The sequence below is a fragment of the Gopherus evgoodei genome, unplaced genomic scaffold, assembly GCF_007399415.2.
Source record: "Gopherus evgoodei ecotype Sinaloan lineage unplaced genomic scaffold, rGopEvg1_v1.p scaffold_32_arrow_ctg1, whole genome shotgun sequence".
Taxonomy (NCBI): domain Eukaryota; kingdom Metazoa; phylum Chordata; order Testudines; family Testudinidae; genus Gopherus; species Gopherus evgoodei.
Genome location: NW_022059994.1, coordinates 3451919 through 3471838, shown reverse-complemented (window position 1 = coordinate 3471838; position 19920 = coordinate 3451919). Strand labels below are relative to the sequence as shown.

The window sequence follows — 19920 nt, the reverse complement described above, 5'->3', positions numbered from 1 at the left end:
GTTCATCCCTTTCTTTCTATTGGTGGATGGCCAAATAAGAGTTTTCTAACAGGGACAGTCAGTCCTTTGTTGTCTCTGAGGAGTTAGTCTGTGGCCATTCTCCGGAACTATCGCATATTTTAGTAACAAACTGGGTTACCCTACGGCTCGGTTTTCCCAGAGAGAGCCTCTTTTTTGAGCCTGCTGAGAGGAGACACTCTCTACACCAATATTCCACATGAGGATGGGCTAGAAGCTGTCAGGAACAGTATCCCTCATGAGGCCACAGCACACCTGGCAACTGAGCTTTTTCACTTTGTCCTCACCCACAACCATTTCAGATCTGGGGACAACTTATACCTTCAAGTCAGCGACACTGCTACAGGTATCCATATGGCCCCACAGTATGCCAACATCTTTATGGCTGACCTAGAACAACCGTTTTTCGGCTCTTTTCCCCTAGCGCCCCCTCCTCTACTTGTGCTACATTGATGACATCTTCATCATATGGACCCATGAGAAGGAGGCCCTTGAAGAATTCCACCAGGATTTCAACAATTTCCATCCCACCGTCAGCCTCAGCCTGGACTAGTCCACATAAGAGATCCACTTCCTGGACACTACAGTGCAAATAAGAGATGATCACATAAATACCACCCTATACTGGAAACCTACTGACCTCTATACTTACCTACATGCCTCCAGCTTCCATCCAGGACACATCACACTATCCATTGTCTACAGCCATGCCTCAAGACACAACCGCATTTGCTCCAGTCCCTCAGACAGAGACAAACACCTACAAGACCTTTATCAAGCATTCTTGAAACTACAATACCCACCTGGGGAAGTGAGGAAACAGATTGACAGAGCAAGATGGATACCCAGAAGTCACTTACTACAGGACAGACCCAACAAGGAAAATAACAGAACACCACTGGCCATCATCTACAGCCCCCAGCTAAAACCTCTCCACTGCATCATCAGCCATCTACAACCTATCGTGGAGACAGTTTAGTCTTAAGCAATTGCAAGAGGGGAACTACAGACCAGGGCAGGGAATTTCCCTTACTTTAGGTAGGGCTCCAAATATAAACAATTGGGGTAAGCCTTTTTACCTTTTTTTTTTAAATAGACAACGATTATCGCTGCAGTTTGTGTATACATTTTTGCCTGAGTTTTTTAAATAAGCTTTGCTGTAGTTTACATTTTATTATTATTTAAATCAAGGTAAAAAAACAGCATTTCTGACCATTTCCCCAGCCGCCTAGCACAAACCCTGCTTCTACAAATCTTGCGCTGTTAGCAAGAAGGTTAACCTGTCTTTTACTTTGTCACTTGACAACACAAAATGGCTACTACACTTCCACGCACATCCTTTTTGTGCTTCTAGCACAACAATCAATTTTAAACTTTTATTTTTATTAAACCTTGCCTTTTTGATTTTAGATTAAATGGTTTAGCCCCATGGGCTTTGGTTGGCTGCAACAACAATGCATGGTTAGTACAGGAGCGGCGCCAGGGTTTCTGGCGCCCTAGGCATAAATCGCGGGGCAACATTTTGTGCGCTCCCCACAGGGCGCACGGGAGCTTCCGGTTCTGCTCCCATCGTGCCGCCGAAGAAGGACCCTCTGCCGAAATGCCACTGGCAACAGCAGCAATCATTGAGCTGCTCAATTGCCTCCCGCTGTTTTCCGCGGCACACTGGCAGAAGATCCTTCTTTGGCGGTGTGACGAGAGTGGAACCGAAAGCTCCCGTGTGCCCTGTGGGGAGCGCACAAAATGCTGCCCCCCGTGTGGTCTTGCTGCCTTTCTCGCATTAGATCGGAGCATGTCTGTTTGCTCCGCCATTAGCTTGACCATAGCATCCTGCCTGCTCTCATCGCGTGCATCCCTCCTCTCTTCGAGTTCCTGTAATGCTCTACGGAACTCCACAATTGTTTGCCTCCACGCATTCAGCTGGGCCCTATCAGAGCGAGAGGGCTGCATGAGCTCGGCGAACATGTCATCCCGAGTTTGTTTTTTCCGTGATCTCTTGTGATGGTGTACTCTGCATGGACGCCTGTGACAGTGGACTGTGCTGATGGTCACCAAACAGGAAACGAAATTCAAAAGTTCCCGGAGCTTTTCCTGCCCACCTGGGAGTTGCATTGGAGTTAAGAGTTGTTAGAGGGCTTATTCCTTCACCTTCTCACTTCCCTGGTCCTTCTTGCATGAACAGGGAGCAACAATACCCGAAGTCCAAAGGCTCAAACCATTCAATGTTTATTGGGGTGAACTTCCAGCAAGCATCATTCCAGTTCCCTTCATCAGTGTCCCCCTTCCCAGCTCTGACACCACAGAGCCTTGCCTGTGTCCTTGTTCCCATTCCCTGCTCTCATTCCCCCCACTTAGGAAAACACGATTCCAATTCCGCCACCCCGAGTCCCTGTTCCCATTCCCCTCCTTACTTCCTGATTGACAGCAGACTATATAGTAAAACTTGACTTCTGCTTAGCTATACCTTAACCAATCATTTTACTGAAATTTAACTAACCAATCCTGACATACTGTAACATGGTTATTTAACCAATTATATCCCACCATCTTAATTGGTTTGCACTCAACAAAACTAATTATACAGCAGACAGACACAATCACAGAACCAGACAGAGATTATACAGACAAACAACAGGGAAATGGATATTACAGTGATAGAACAACACAGAAATGAGGATTTCATAACCTAGCTATTGATAAGTAAGTTCTTGCCAGACAGGATGCTATCAAACGAAGTTTCCTTTTACATCTTCTAGGCTCTTCCCTTTCTCTAGAGGTGATACGACTATCAGGACAGGATTGTATTCCTAACAGCCCAATAACACCTCATATCAATGTGACTAGTTTGGAATGTGAGGATGTGACCATACAATTCCCAGCTTATGGCTGCCTCTGCTGCTTAGCCAAAGGCCTTAGCCTAAGAACTAGGCCTCAGACTGTCACAGTGAGAGGAGGCCCTTACACTGGCAGACAGTGATTCTGATTCCTTCTTCTATACCTCTGTAACTAGCTAAGTGATAAGAATACACCTAAATTCTTACAGTATAGGCCTTTGCAGACAGGCCTGAATATCTATATCCTAACAAGAGTGTTGTCCAGAGCGGTCACAAGGGAGCATTCTGGGATAGCTTCCCGAGGCCAATCATGGCGAATTGCATCCACAATACCTTTAACCCAAGATAGCGATCTCGATTTAAGCATTATTCTGCTTGCCGAGGTGGAATACAGAAATCGGAATAAACAGCCCTTAAAATCGAAAAAAGCAGTTTGGTCGTGTGGACGGAATAATTTTTTTTTAATTAACTCGTCTAATTCGGAAATAACAAACTAGTGTACATCAGGCCTGAGTCAACTACATGCAAGCTGTTTAACCCTTTCTTGTCATGTGTCACAGAAGTTTAGATCCTGTGTGGATTCTCCCATGTTTAATGAGGTGTGATCTCTCTCTGAAATTTTTCCCACACTCCAAGCACTTATGGGGTCTCTCTCCGGTGTGGATTCTCTGATGTTTAACTAGGACTGATCTCCGTGTGAAATTTTTCCCACAGTCCAAGCACTTATGGGGTTTCTCTCCTCTGTGGACTGACTGATGATCAATAAGGCCTGACCTCCGTTTGAAACTTTTCCCACATTCCAAGCACTTATGGGGTCTCTCTCCTGTGTGGACAGCCTGATGTTTAACAATGTCTGACCTCCGTATGAAACTTTTCCCACAAGCCAAGCACTTATGGGGTCTCTCTCCTGTATGGATTGCCTGATGTTTAACAAGGTCTGACCTCTGTATGAAACTTTTCTCACAGTACAAGCACTTATGGGGTTTCTCTCCTGAGTGGACTACCTGATGTTTAACAAAGTATGACCTCTGTAAGAAACTTTTCCCACAGTCCAAGCACTTATGGGGTTTCTCTCCTGTATGGATTGCCTGATGATCAACAAGGCTTGACCTGTGTATGAAATTTTTTCCACAGCGCAAGCATTTGTGGGATCTCTTTCCTGTGTGGAGTGCCTGATGATTAACAAGCTTTGACCTCCGTATGAAGCTTTTCCCACATTCCAAGCACTTGTGGGGTCTCTCTCCTGTGTGGATCCCGTGATGATTAACAAGGTCTGATCTCCGCTTGAAACTTTTCCCACAGTCCAAGCACTTGTGAGGTCCCACTCCTGTGTGGATTACCTGATGTCTAAGAAGGTGTGACCTCTGCTTGAAGCTTTTCCCACAATCCAAGCACTTATGAGGTCTCTTTCCTGTGTGGACTGCCTGATGTTTCAGGAGGTGTGACCTCCGCCTGAAACTTTTCCCACAGTCCTAGCACTTGTGGGGTCTCTCTCCTGTGTGGACTGCCTGATGCTTAACAAGCTTTGACCTTTGTATGAAACTTTTCCCACAGTCTAAGCACTTATGGGGTCTCTCTTCTGTGTGGCTTCCTTGATGTGAAATTAGTGCTGACTTAGAACTGAAACATTTCCCGCACTCAGGGCATTGAATGGGCTTCTCTCCAGTGTGGCTTCTCCCATGGTCATTAAGATCTGAGTGGCTAGTGAAGCTTTCGCCACGGTCCAAGCATTGAAGGGGTTTCTCTCCAGTATGGAATGTCTGAGGTGTCACAAATTGTGATTTTAGAATTAATTCTTTCCCAAATTGGAGGCAGTGCCCGGGTGTCTCCTCCTTGTGATTTGCCTGCTGCGCTCTGGGATCCTTGTCTCCTCCCCCACCATTAATAGAGTCATCCACTTTCTTCCTTGGGTGATTTCCCACAAGCCTCTCTGACCTGTGCCAATTTCCCGAGGCTTCTCTCTGATCCCAGCACTGGGAAAAATTCCCTTCAGTTCTTTCCAGAGACGTCCCCTGTGGTTCCATTTCCCTGGACACTTCCTCATGAGGATTCCCCTCCTTGGTCTCACCTCCTCGCTCAGCGCCTGCTGGGAGAGAGACAATCCAGACAGGAGTCATTGCGCTGGGGAGAAAGAGGAATAACACTGAGGCAAAACCCAACTCAAAGACTGAGCAATTGGATTCTGCCTCCACATCCCACCCAAACAGTCAGAGGGAAGGAAACTCCTGCAGCTAACAGGATGGGTGGAAAGGCATGAGTGATATCTGCTGACTACAACCCTGCATGAGAGGAGGAAGAACTGAGGGCATTACTCACACCATAATTTGGGATTCTTAATTTTTGCCTTCATTCTCCAGATGGTTTCTGTGTCAGTTCTCACCTGTGTGGGCACATTTCACAAGCCTTCTTTACTCCCAGGCCGGGAGATTGGGCACCCACGGCTCTTCCCCTCGTTCCAGCCGGGTGATCAGCTCAGGCTTGGGAATGGGAATTCCTGTGCAGAGGGTGAAATCAGACATCAGGGTGCATGGAGCATTGGTGGAGTATGTGTCATAAAGGACATTCTGTGAGTGGAACCAGTCCCTGTTGGAGGAACGTGGAAACCAAAAGGACAGGAAAACGGTCACTGAGCCCCCTTGCGCAGAGGAAGTTCCCTGGGGAGGTGACTTGAAATATTACTACACACTCACTAGGCGTTCCCAGGATCTGTGCGCTCTGGGAGCTTTGCTGACTCACACACATGTCTGCACTTAAAGCCCTGCCTCTTTCTAAACCTGCACAGCCCAGAGCCCTCCCCAGGGCTGGAGCTATTCCCAAGGAGGGAGGTGAGCAGGGATTGTGTGCGCAGCCAAGAAATAACACAGACAGGACAATGCTGGATTTATGCCCCTTTGAAAGCTGGAGGAGTAGGAATCGGTTAGCTTGTCCATTGGGTATTGACAGCCATGTCCCACTGGAGGGGACACAGAGATGCAAGTCTCTCTCACATGGCAGCTGTGCGTTATGGAACCCACTAACCTCTGATCTAACTGACCAGGGAAGAACCTGACCAGATTCAGACATGCAGACCCCACGGCTTCTAATAACTGAGGGAATGGGAATCCCTTACCCAGCGAGGTCACCGTCTTGTAGTTCTCCTGCATGACGTCCCTGTAGAGGGCTCTCTGAGCGGGGTCCAGCAGAGCCTCTTGCCCCTGGGTGAAATACACAGCCACCTCCTCGAAGGTCACCGGCATCTGAAACAACAAGAGTCTCCCCCACTCAGCACCTGCTGCCCCAGCCACAGTCCCCCTAGTCACGTGGGAGGAAGGATAAAGAAATAGAAGGTCTGGGAGGGCCAGAGCAGCAGAATCCCACCCCCATCCTGCTCAGAGGAGCCAGGAGGCTTCAGGGGGTGGGAGAAGGTAGGAGTTCCTTGTCCCCCCAGCACACGGAGCAGGGCAGGGTCTTCTCATTTCCCACACACCTGCCAGCCACAGGCTGATATGGGAAGCAGAGCTCTGAGCCAGAGACGGGGACAGGAATCCCAGCAGCTTCCCTGCGTATTTCACAGCAGCCTCTGGCCAGTGGGGTCAGGCTCCAGCACTGGGAGCCTGGAAAATGTTCCCAGCCCTGTGCAAGGGGGTTAAATCCTGTTTGAGAATTGGGGAATGTCCCGTCTCCCCTCCCCCATCACCAATTGGCCCCCTCAGAAAATCAGGAGGTTTCTCATACCAGGTCTCCTCCCTGCCTCTCCCTCACCCTGTCCAGCCCCTCCCTAAAAATGCCCTACTTGAGCTGGCTGCATCGCAGCCATTTCCCTTCCCTGTCCCCTGGAAGATGGGCCGATCTGGAGTGAAATGTGGACGTGATTCCTCAGCCTGTCAGGGCGAGAGAGGCGACGGGGGAGGTTACAGAAGGGGCTTCAGTCCATGTCACACCCCAGTTCCACACAGCCTCTTCAGACCCTCCCAGTAACAGCATCTCTGAGCCACATGCTAGAAAAAGAGCAGAATCAAAGGGGCCACTTTGGGGGATTGTCCCCCATTGCAGTGTAAACCCCTCTCCTTTAGCAACAGCCACAGCCCTCTGGTGGCAACACCTGAAGAATGAGCAGCCCTGGACTCCCCCTGCAGACCCCAGGGACAGGCAGGCAGAGGCTGATCCCATTGGCACATCCACACTCTCCCCCTGCCAGAGACAGCAGTGACTCTGGTCTGACTCTGGTGTGGCTGAGATCGGAAACCTGCAGGGAAATCAGACCAGGGCCCCGGGCAGCCCCCAACACTCAAGACACACAGACCCCATCAGCACGAATGTGTGTGACAGTAACACACAGGGAGCAGGGTGTGGGTGTGGGTGGGGGGCTGGGTTTTTGCCTTGTAGCCTCTGATCCCTGAGGGGTTAGTTCCCCACCTTGCCCCCCATCACTCCGAAAGCTGGGGGCACCAGTTCCTGGAGAAGAGAGTCTCTTCACTCCTCTGCACTTGTGTCCCATGGGGCAGAGAAGCTGCCTGGGGATCTCCCGCCACCCCACATCTCCCCTTCCTTCTCAGTGTCCCCCGCTCACACCTTCCCCCATCCCAGCCTGTCCCCCGCATCCCCAGCACCCGCCTCCTGCCCCCATCCCGCTCTCCCCGCCTGCCCTCACCCCCCGCACCTCTTTAGCCTCCGCCCCCTACAGCCCGGGGGTGCCGGGGGGCGGGTCCCTCTCACTTTCCCTCCGAGCGGGGCCCCCCGGGGCAGGGGCCGGGCCGGGCTGGGGGCTCTGCCCTGGGAGAGGCTCCTGGGGAGCAGCGGGAAGGGCCCTGCTGGAGATTCCCCTCTCCCGGCTGCAGCCAGGGCTCCGGGCTCCCAGCACCAGCCGCCGGGGCTCGGGGATCTCGCCAGGAGCCTGGGAGCCAGAGTCACCGCAGCGGCTGCGAGTCACTTCCTGCTACCGGGCCGGAGCCCAGCGCTCGCTGCCCCACAGCCGCCTCCCGGCCGCTCCTGGGTCCTAGCGCTGAATCCGTCACTCTGCAGCATCCCTGGGTCCGGCTCCTGTTCCACTCCCAGGCTCTAAGGTCAGAAGGGCCCATCATGAGTATTTAGCCCAGGGCGTCTCACGACCAAATTTGGTGGTCTCACAGTGTGGCCAGCAACTCTCACTGGTGGCTGCTCTGACACTTTCCTCTAGAATCCTAACTAACTTTAGGAGAAGCCAATAAATATTCACACAGGTAAGAGGGGGGGATGTTCCTCCTAGTGTGGGGACCTTTTCTGGCTTATATGGCACAAGGGTGGAATTGGCAAGCGAAAGGATCTGAGTCCTTTACTCAGAGGCCTGCATGACCTCCAGGACCCGCCCTCCACCCTGGTCCCCATAACCCCAAGGCTGGGCTCAGGGCTCCTGAGGTGCTCAACCCCCAATCTTCTTATGATCACCCACGACAAGTATCCTCATTGTGGGGTGTTCCCTTCACTCTGGATGCTTCCCTGATCATTACACAGAGTTCAGAACAAATACAATTTATTAAACAACAAGTAATACAAAAATAAGGAGAAAAGTGGGAATGCGAATGCAATTCACAGTCCGTTCCTCCCATGTCTCAGGATACCTGCCCAGGCCCTGGCTGTTCTGCAGGGATGCTGCGGATCAGACACTTAGGCTATGGCTACACTTGGAATTTCAAAGCGCTGCCGAGAAGTGTGAGTGTGGTCGGAGCTACACCTTACAGGTGTAGCGAGCCGCGCTCCCAGCTCTGCAGCACTGTTACACTGAGCCTTTACAGCGCTGTATCTTGCAGCGCTCAGGGGGGTATTTTTTCACACCCCTGAGCGCGAAAGTTGCAGCGCTGTAAAGTGCCAGTGTAGCCATGGCCTCACTCTGGTGGTGGCCATATGCCCTCAGGCTCTAGGTGGCAGGACCCTTCTTCCTAGATCAGTCTCTTCCTGTCAGGGTTATTTATAAATAAAGAACTGGTGATATACCAATCTCCTAGAACTGGAAGGGACCTTGAAAGGTTATCGAGTCCAGCCCCCTCCCTTCACTAGCAGGACCAAGTACTGATTTTTCTCCAGATCCCCAACTGGCCTCCCACAAGGACTGAACTCACAACCCTGGCTTTAGCAGACCAATCCTCAAACCACACCCAGTCTAGCCTGCAAGGCCTCTTGACTGAGGGTGTCTCCTTGCCCAAGGTCCCCTTGGTCCACTGCTCCCAGCTCCGAACTGCTCCAGTTTCCCTCTGCCACAGCACTGCTGCTGCTCTGCCTCCAGCCCAACGCATGGTGTTCTTTGGACAGTTGGCCTTGATATGTCCCAGTTCATTACACTTAAAGCATCTTCCATCTGATGGGTCACTGGGCCGAGGTGAGTTACTGGAGACTGGTGAGGTTGAAGGGTAGGTAATCTGTGGCTTTACTTGGGTGGTATGTGGGGTCTTTGGCTGTCCTCGGTTGTAGGGTTTATGGTCTGTGTGCCCCCTGGGGTAATCGTTCCCCTTGACAGTAGCTTTCTTGCTTTCTGCCAGTTCCATCCATTTGGCTCCAATCTCCCCGCCTCAGCGATATCTTTGGGATTTCCATCTTGTATGTACCGTGTGATGTCTTCAGGAACACCATCCAAGAACTGCTCCATTTGTATGAGGAGGTTCAGTTCTTCCAAGGTTTGAATGTTGTTTCCTGTTATCAAGGCCTCATAGTTTTTTGCAATGTAGTAGGCGTGTTTGGGAAATGACACCTCTGGTTTCCACTTTTGGGTTCTGAAGCGCCGACGGGCATGATCTGGGGTTATCCCCATCCTGTATCTGGCCTTGGTTTGAAAAAGTCTATAGTCATTCATTTGCTGCTTAGGCATTTCAGCTGCCACCTCTGCTAAAGGTCCACTGAGTTGTGGCCTTAATTCTACCATGTACTGGTCTTCGGGGATGCTGTACCCAAGACAGGCTCTTTCAAAATTTTCCAAGAAGGCCTCGGTGTCATCACCTGCCTTGTAGGTGGGAAATTTCCTGTGCTGTGGAGCAATAATTGGTGCCGGGTTGTTAGGGTTGGCTGGCACATGCAGCCCAGCTTTTGCCAACTCCAGTTCATGTTTTCTCTGTTTTTCCTTCTCTTCATTTTCTTTTTGTTGTTTTTCCATTTCTTTTTGTTGTTTTTCCATTTCTTTTTGTTGTTTTTCCATGTCTCAGCGGTGGGCTGCCTCTTCTTCTTCTTGCTTCCTTCGGTGGGCCAACTCTTTTTCTGCTTGCTTCCTTCGGTGGGCCACCTCTTCTTCTTCTAGTTTTCTTTTGTGTGCTGCCTCTAAGGCTGCCTGTTCTCTTTGGTAGGCTGCCAGTTTGATGCTTTCTTCCTTTTCTTTTAGCTCCAGTTGTCGCCGGTGTTCAGCTTCTTTGAATTGGTCTTCGGCCTCAATTTTTGCCTTGGTAGACATGGTTCCTGTTTTCTTGTGTTGGGGTGCCCTCCGGTGTTTATCTTCCGAACTGCAGGTTCTCTGTTGCCTCCTGAAGTCTGCCTAGCAACAGTGCCTTTAGCTAATCTTCAATGTTAAGTAAACCTGAAAAAACACTTTATTTGCATTTATATAGTGCTGGTATGACTCTCAATGGGAGTGCTATTGTGTGACAAAAGATTGTTAATAGTCTGGTAATGGCTTCTTGCTTAACATGCAAGCCACAAACTGCCAGAGAGAGCAGAAAAAAAAATTCTCTCTGGTTCCCTTTTAAAACCAACTGTTTCTCTCTGCTAAAAAGCCCTTAGCAGAGAAAAGAAAAATATAATATTCCTACTGGCTTCTGGATTCTGTCTATATCCCACCACTGCTACACCATATCATAACCTTAGTCCCAGATCTGGACCTTAGCGTCCAAAATATGGGGGTTAGCATGAAAACCTCCAAGCTTAGCTACCAGCTTGGACCTGGTACTTGCTGCCACCACCCAAAAAATTGGAGTGATTTGGGGCACTCTGGTCCCCCTGAAAAACCTTCCCTGGGGACCCCAAGACCCAAATCCCTTGAGTCTCACAACAAAGGGAAATAATCCCTTTTCCCTTCCCCCCTCCAGGTGCTCCTGGAGAGATACACAGACACAAGCTCTGTGAATCCAAACAGAGTGACTCCCCCTCTCTGTTCCCAGTCCTGGAACAAAAAGTACTTTCCTCTTCACCCAGAGGGAATGCAAAATCAGGCTAGCCACTTCAACACACACAGATCTCCCCTGATTTCTTCCTCCCACCAATTCCCTGGTGAGTACAGACTCATGTTCCCTGAAGTAAAGAAAAACTCCAACAGGTCTTAAAAGAAAGCTTTATATAAAAAAGAAAGAAAAAATACAAATGGTCTCTCTGTATTAAGATGACGAATACAGGGTCAATTGCTTAAAAGAATATTGAATAAACAGCCTTATTCAAAAAGAATACAAATCAAAGCACTCCAGCACTTATATTCATGCAAATACCAAAGAAAAGAAACCATATAACTTACTATCTGATCTCTTTGTCCTTACACTTAGAAACAGAAGATTAGAAAACAGAACTACTTCTCCAAAGCTCAGAGACAGCAGGCAGCCAGAAAACAAAGACCTCAGACACACAATTCCCTCCACTCAAAGTTGAAAAAATCCGGTTTCCTGATTGGTCCTCTGGTCAGGTGCTCCAGGTGAAAGAGACATTAACCCTTAGCTATCTGTTTATGACACCTCCCTTCACTAGCAGGACCAAGTACTGATTTTTCTCCAGATCCCCAACTGGCCTCCCACAAGGACTGAACTCACAACTCTGGCTTTAGCAGACCAATGCTCAAACCACACCCAGTCTAGCCTGCAAGGCCTCTTGACTGAGGGCGTCTCCTTGCCCAAGGTCCCCTTGGGTCACTGCTCCCAGCTCTGCACCGCTCCAGTTTCCCTCCGCCACAGCACTGCTGCTGCTCTGCCTCCAGCCCAACTCTCCCCTCTTCTTGGCACCTCCCGCTCAGCTCTGGCCCAGCCAGCTCTACTCACACAGAGGAGAGGACCCCAGCTGTTAACTCCCTCATTGGCCTGCCTGCCCTGTCAATCAGGCTGACCTAAAGCATTGGCCCCTTCCCATTGTCAGTCTCAAGATCTTGATTTCTCATTGGCCCTTCCCCTTTCTTTCAGTATTAGGAGGTGGCCAACTGATTGAGACGGCCAACTAATGGCCAACTCATTAAGTTGCAGTAAGAGGCCAACAATCCCCTTACACCTATAAACGTGAAAATCATAATTTATTTATTGCTAGCTAGTAAGTCTGCGGCTGTGAAAAAATGTTATTTCTACCTTTGCTAAAATTTTTAACAACTTCTCAGCTAGCGACTCAGGTTGCCAACTTGGAAATATATAAAAATGGACACTCAAGCAGGAGTGCTGGAACCTTCCCTGCCCCGCTTCTGCCCCCTGAGGTCCCATCCCTGCCCCACCTCTTCCTTCCACGGCCCTGCCCCAACTCTGTCTCTTTCTCGAAAGCTCTGCTCACCCTCCACTTCTCTTCCTCCCCTCCCTGGCTAGGTCAGGAGAGACTTGCCTCTGGAGCCAGGCCTAGGAGCTGTGGCTGCCCAGGGCAGTTAGGAAGCAGCCCCAGCTGAGTAGGATCTAATGCGAGTGATGACCCAGTGCCTCCCCACCTGCAGTAACTAACTCGACTTTGGGTGTCCGGTCAGTAGATCTGACCAGATATTCTCAAGTCCCCTTTTCGACTGGATTTCATGGTTGAATACCAGGCACTTGCAATAATGTGCAATAAGTGCTGGGAATGCGTCAGGAACAACTTCTGCTTTCTGATGGTGGAGGAAGTAACCGGGGGCAGATGGGTTAGACTCAGTTCTGACCAGCCGTACCCTTACAAGGAAAGGGATTTCTCTCACCCCAAAGCTTTCAGCAGTCCATGTTCATTGGAAAGCCTTCCAGGTAGGACCACTCCCCCAGCTCAATGATGCTGCTATTGTCTTTCAAGTGATCTTGCTCGCATGAGTAGAGATGGAGCAGGGGACATGGCCAGAGCCCTTCTCCCCACCCCTTCTTATACTCAGAGCCTTTATACTGGAAAAGTCTTTAGTGGGTCATGGGGTCAAGGAACTCCATGGCACAGGTGAGCTCCACACTATGCTAGAGATGAATTGTAAGTTTCTTTGTTTACCCCTTTCTTTCCATCGGTGGATGGCCAAATAAGAGTTTTCTAACAGGGACAGTCAGTCCTTTGTTGTCTCTGAGGAGTTAGTCTGTGGCCGTTCTCCGGAACTATGGCATATTTCAGTAATAAATTGGGTTACCCTATGGCTGCGTTTTCCCAGAGAGAGCCTCTTTTTTGAGCCTGCTGAGAGGAGATGCTCTCTACACAAATATTCCACATGAGGATGGGCTAGAAACTGTCAGGAACAGTATCCCTCATGAGGCCACAGCACACCTGGCAACTGAGCTTTTTCACTTTGTCCTCACCCACAACCATTTCAGATCTGGGGACAACTTATACCTTCAAGTCAGCGACACTGCTACGGGTATCCACATGGCCCCACAGTATGCCAATATTTGTATGGCTGACCTAGAACAACGGTTTTTCGGCTCTTTTCCTATAGCGCCCCCTCCTCTACTTGTGCTACATTGATGACATCTTCATCATATGGATCCATGGGAAGGAGGACCTTGAAGAATTCCACCAGGATTTCAACAATTTCCACCCCACCGTCAGCCTCAGCCTAGACCAGTCCACATAAGAGATCCACTTCCTGGACACTACAGTGCAAATAAGTGATGATCACATAAATACCACCCTATACTGGAAATCTACTGACCTCTATACTTACCTACATGCCTCCAGCTTCCATCTAGGACACATCACACGATCCATTGTCTACAGCCATGCCTCAAGACACAACCGCATTTGCTCCAGTCCCAAACACTTACAAGAGCTTTATCAAGCATTCTTAAAACTACAATACCCACCTGGGAAGTGAGGAAACAGATTGATAGAGCAAGATGGATACCCAGAAGTCACTTACTACAGGACAGGCCCAACAAGGAAAATAACAGACCATCACTGGCCATCATCTACAGCCCCCAGCTAAAACCTCTCCACCGCATCATCAACCATCTACAACCTATCCTGGAGACAGTTTATTCTTAAGCAATTGCAAGAGGGGAACTACACACCTGGGCAGGGAATCTCCCTTACTTTTTAGGTAGGGCTCCAAATATAAACAATTGGGGCAAGCCTTTATACCTTTTTTTTTTTAAATAGACAACGATTATCGCTGCAGTTTGTGTATACATTTTTGCCTGATTTTTTAAAATAAGCTTTGCTGCAGTTTACATTTTATTATTATTAAATCAAGGTCAAAGAACAGCATTTCTGACCATTTCCCTAGCCGCCTAGCACAAACCCTGCTTCTACAAATCTTGCGCTGTTAGCAAGAAGGTTAGCCTGTCTTTTACTTTGTCACTTGACAACACAAAATGGCTACTACACTTCCATGCACACCCCTTTGTGCCTCTAGCACAACAATCAATTTTAAACTTTTATTTTTATTAAACTTTGCATTTTTGATTTTAGATTAAATGGTTTAGCCTCATGGGCTTTGGTTGGCTGCAACAACAATGCATGGTTAGTACAGGAGCGGCGCCAGGGTTTCTGGCGCCCTAGGCAGAATTCGCGGGGCAGCATTTTCTGCACTCCCCACAAGGCGCACAGGAGCTTCCGGTTCCACTCCCATCGCGCCGCCGAAGAAGGACCCTCTGCTGAAATGCCCCCGGCGACTGCGGCAATCATTGAGCTGCTCAATTGCCTCCCGCTGTTTTCCGCGGCATGTCGGCAGAATATCCTTCTTTGGCGGCCGAACGAGAGTGGAACCGGAAGTTCCCGTATGCTCTGTGGGGAGCGCACAAAATGCCACTCCTCAAATCCTGGCGCCCTAGGCGACCGCCTAGGGTCGCCTAATGGAAGCACCGGCTCTGGATTAGTATGAACATGTAATGTATTATTATTATTACGTTCTTTACAACATAATTTTACGCTAAACAATAGCAATAAAAAGCATAAACATTCCCATTGTAATAATATGATGGGGCTGTTGTACAGCCTTAGTTACATAGCACAACATCATAATTAGTACATAAAGTAGATACCCTATAGACTGTATGAAAGGCACACTTTTCAGTTTGATATATATGTTTTGGAGTATATGAATTTGACCTTGTAATTCAGAGATTTTCTGGACCTTTGGTAGCAGTGAAGCAAATTTTGGAATCGGTCAGGTCCTAAGGCAGTTCAATTAAAGGATTATTTGGAATCTCAGGACTGATCGTATAACTCTATTGCCTGCAGCAGTGGTGAGATTAAAATGTCTGTCTTGCAAAGTGGTGGCTTTCACATTGTGGTGGAAAATTAACCACGCGTTGTGTTTGAATCAGATCAGCCTGAAGCTTCTTTATTTCAAGCATATGCTGGTAGCTCTCCCGATAACAAGGAACCGTAAAGCTTAAAACTACAAACAGTTACACACCCATTTTCCAAATCTTATTAGTAACTTAGAAGTTTATCAAAAACAAGCCTCATTAAAAATATAGCAAAAGAAGCTTTTCCTGTTATTCACAGGTTGTACTCTTGCAGTTACTGGCTTTTCTAACACTCGTTCTCCTTTGGCAAGTTTCTTTCTTGTCCCCCTTCTCCAACCCTCCTACTCACTTATGCAGTTAGCTTACCTTGGATAAATAGAAGCCTGGGAGAAAGAGGAGGCCTACTGAAGTTTTCTCTTACAACATACACGCAGCTATTATTAGCTTGGAAAGGCCGGTGTTCTGTAGGGTCGTTTTTTGTCCCATACCCTTCCAACAAACGTTGTCATGAACAGTGACAACTTCCCCTAGCTTCAGTTGTTGTACACGCTGAAGCTGTGGGGGTTCTAAAGGCCAAAGTGTTCACTGATTCCCTATTTTTATTTAAATGTCGGGGGTTCTTCCAGGCGCGCTGACTACAAATCGGTTAGGCATACCAGGTAGTTTAATTTCCCAAATGTTTTGGTGAATTATTTAATCCCACATGCATTCTTCCCATGGACCCAGCTGGATACGGTATGTGGGAACCCACATCCCTCCAATCGGTCCGTATGCTTGGAAGGAGCACTGCGAATGCCTGCACTTCCACCCAGAAAGTCTTTACGGCCACAGATCAGATGACACTCCTAAAGTGTCTGTAAGGGCCGTAGGCAAAGCTTGATGCTCCAGATCACTCTGAATGGCCATGAGCTGGTCATTCAGGAAGTCCTGAATTTCTGAACAAGCCAGATCTCATTGCAATGCCTTCCCAGCCTGAGTGATATTTAGCACCGTCATCATCAGAAGTTTCTCGGTCATTGAACTAAGGGAAGAGATAACAAGTAATTCACCAACTCCAGCCTGTACTTGGGTTAGCTGTGCTACAGTGAGAAGACCTGTGGCCTTTTCCAATTGTCCTTTTTGCAGTGAGAAGCACGGGTCCAGGCAGTCAGTTCTTGGCACGTTACAGCAGTGTTGGTGGTCAGAAGGACTTGATAAGGAACTTTCCAGCGTGGAGCCAGAGCAGTCTTTCGCTGATAGACCTTCATGTAGACCCAGTTTTCTGGTTTCAGTGAGTGGCAAAGTTGTTCAGCTATAATCATTATTGTGGATTTAAAAAAGGTAGAAAGGCTTGCCCCAACTGTTTATTGTTGGAGCCTTACCTGGAGTAAGGGAGATTCCCTGCCCGGGTGTATAGTTCTCTTCTTGCAATTGCTTAAGAATAAACTGTCTCTGATCTGTTACAATCAACCTAAAAGTAAAAACTCTGTCATCTTCCACAATTATTGGGGCCGTGACTCGGATGGTAATGCCCGGCTGAGACAGCGGCAGCTACTGCAGACGGTTCTCCTTCGAACCCCAAGGCGCCAATCAAGAGGTAAGAGACCTTCTGAAATCTCTAATGGGGTATCAAAGGAGGACTGCCCGTGGAACCATCTGTCCCTCTTGGTCTCATGCCATCTGAACTTATTGATTTTGTAACAAAATCAAATGCAGAGAGGTACTGAGGAACTGTTGCCGCCCTCAGTAAGATTAGTTTGAAGTGATCAGGGCCGGCTCTAGCTTTTTTGACACCCCAAGCATAAAGTGCCGCCCCAGGCACGTCCTTCCTTGTCTGGTGCCTGCAGCCGGCCCTGGAAGTGTTACTGAGGATTTAGTTTTCCCTGATGTGAAACAAGGCCTGATCTGAGTCAATTACATAGAAGCTGCTTAACCCTTTCTTGTCACGTGTCACAGAAATTTAGATCCTGTGTGGACTCTCTCATGTTTAATGAGGTGTGATCTTTGTGTGAAACTTTTCCCAGAGTCCAAGCACTTGCGGGGTCTCTCTCTTGTGTGGATTCTCCCATGTTGAACGAGGTCTGATCTACATGTGAAACTTTTTCCACAGTCCAAGCACTTACAGAGTCACTCTCCTGTGTGGATTTTCTGTTGTTTAACCATGGCTGATCTCTGTCTGAATGTTTACCTACAGAGCAAGCACCGGTGGGTGTTTCTCTCCTGTGTGGATTGCCTGATGTTGAACAAGCTGTGACCTTCTTATGTAACTTTTTCCACAGTCCAAGCACTTATGGGGTCTCTCTCCTGTGTGGATTGCCTTATGTTGAACAAGGTGTGACCGTCTTATGTAACTTTTCCCACAGTCCAAGCACTTGTGGGGTCTCTCTCCTGTGTGGGTTGCCTGATGATAAACAAATTCTGACCTTTGTATGAAGCTTTTCCCACAGTCCAAGCACTTGTGGGGTCTCTCTCCTGTGTGGACTGCCTGATGTGTAACAAGGTGTGACCTTCTTATGTAACTTTTCCCACAGTCCAAGCACTTGTGGGGTCTCTCTCCTGTGTGGACTACTTTATGTCTAACAAGGGCTGACTGACGTATGAAAGTTTTCCCACAGTCTAAGCACTTATGGGGTCTCTCACCAGTGTGGACTGCCTGATGTTGAACAAGGTGTGTCCTTCGTATGAAACTTTTTCCACAGTTCAAGCACTTGTGGGGTCTCTCTCCTGTGTGGATTGCCTTATGTTGATCAAGGTGTGACCTTCTTTTGAAACTTTTCTCACAGTCCACGCATTTGTAGGGCCTCTCTCTTGTGTGGACTGACTGATGACAAACAAGGTCTAAGCGTCGTATGAAACTCTCCCCACAGTCCAAGTACTTGTGGGGTCTCTCTCCTGTGTGGATTGCCGTATGTTGAACAAGCTGTGACCTTCTTATGAAACTTTTTCCACAGTCCACGCACTTGTGGGGTCTCTCTCTTGTGTGGATTACCTGATGATAAACAAATTCTGACCTTCGTATGAAGCTTTTCCCACAGTCCAAGCACTTGTGGGATCTCTCTCCTGTGTGGACTACTTTATGTCTAACAAGGACTGACTGACGTATGAAACTTTTCCCACAGTCTAAGCACTTATGGCGTCTCTCTCCTGTGTGGATTGCCTGATGTTGAACAAGGTGTGACTTTTGTAAGAAACTTTTCCCACAGTCCAAGCACTTGTGGGGTCTCTCTCCTGTGTGGATTGCCTGATGTTTAACAAGGTGTGACCTTTGCATGAAACTTCTTGCACAGTCCAAGCACTTATGGGGTCTCTCTCCTGTGTGAATTGCCTGATGTTGAACAAGCTGTGACCTTCTTACGAAACTTTTCCCACAGTCCAAACACTTATGGGGTCTCTCTCCAGTGTGGATTGCCTTATGCTGAACAAGGTTTGACCTTCTTATGTAACTTTTCCCACAGTCCAAGCACTTGTGGGGTCTCTCTCCTGTGTGGACTACTTTATGTCTAACAAGGGCTGACTGACGTATGAAACTTTTCCCACAGTCTAAGCACTTGTGGGGTCTCTCTCCTGTGTGGCTTTTCTTAAGTGAATTTGGTGCTGACTTTGAACTGAAACATTTCCCTTCAGCTCCTCCCACAAAGGTCCCCTGTGGTTGCACTTCTCCAGGAACTTCCTCATGATGATTCCCCTCCTCATTCTCACTCCCTCGCTCAGCACCTGCTGGGAGAGACACAATCCAGACAGGAGTCATTGTCCTGGGGAGAAAGAGGAATAGCATCGAGAGAAAACCCAACAGAGAGACGGAGCAATTGGATTTTGCCTCCACATCCCACCCAAACACTCAAAGGGAAAGAGAAATGGGAACGAAACTCTAGCAGCTAAGAAGCGTGTGGAAAGTCGTGAGCAATAATTGCTGACTACAGCCCTGTCCTGGCTGAAATGAGGAAGAACTGAGGGTGCATATGCACACCATATTTTGGGATTCTCAGCTTTTTCCATCATTTCCCAGATAGTTTCTGTGTCAGTCCTCACCTGTATGGGGGCATCTCGGAAGCCTTCTTTCCTCGCAGGCCTGGAGATCGGGCACCCATGGCTCTTCCCCTCGTTCCAGCTGGACAATCAGCTCAGGTTTGGGAATGGGAAATCCTGTGCAGAGGGTGGAATCAGACCAGATCAGGGTGCATGGAGGACTGCTGGAGTATTTGTCACTAAGGACATTCTATGAGTGGAACCTGTCCCTATGCTCTGCTGGAGGAACGTGGAATCCAAGAGGACGGGAACATGGTCACTGAGCCCCCCATGGACAGAGGAAGTTGTCTGTGGAGGTGAGTTTAATTATTACCACACCTTCACTAGGAATTCCCAGGATCTGTGCGCTCTGGGGGCCTTGCTGACTCATACACATCTGTGCACTTAAACCTCTGCCTCTTTCTAAACCCGCAGAGCCCAGAGCCCTCCACATGGCTGGAGCTAGTCCCAAGGATGGAGGTGAACAGGGATTGTGTGTGCAGCCAAGAAACAACACAGACAGGACAATGCTGGATTTATGCCCCTTGGAAAGGTGGAGCAGGGGGATGGTTTGCCTGTCCATTGGGTTTTGACACCCATGTCCCACTGGAAAGGGCACGGAGTTGCAAGTCTCTCTCACACGGCAGCTGTGTATTATGGAACCCATTCACCACTAATATAACTGACCAAGGAAGAACCCGAACACATTCAGATACGTAGGTCCCACAGCTTCTAATAACTGAATGAATGGGAAGCCCTTACCCAGCGAGGTCACCATCTCGTAG

General features: G+C 48.6%; 3 protein-coding genes and 1 pseudogene across 7 annotated transcripts in view; 3 read left to right on the top strand and 1 right to left on the bottom strand.

Annotated features, from left to right (window-relative positions):
• The window catches only part of LOC115640751 (zinc finger protein 436-like), a 452700-nt gene that overhangs the window by 240695 nt on the left and 192085 nt on the right, over positions 1 to 19920 (top strand). The window lies entirely within an intron of this gene.
• LOC115640827 (zinc finger protein 300-like) overlaps positions 1 to 19920 on the top strand; it is a 308757-nt gene that overhangs the window by 177745 nt on the left and 111092 nt on the right. The gene's annotated exons all lie outside the window — the stretch shown is intronic.
• Positions 1 to 19920, top strand: part of LOC115640730 (zinc finger protein 260-like) — a 341512-nt gene that overhangs the window by 235901 nt on the left and 85691 nt on the right. The window lies entirely within an intron of this gene.
• LOC115640760 lies at positions 3336 to 19914 on the bottom strand (annotated as a pseudogene).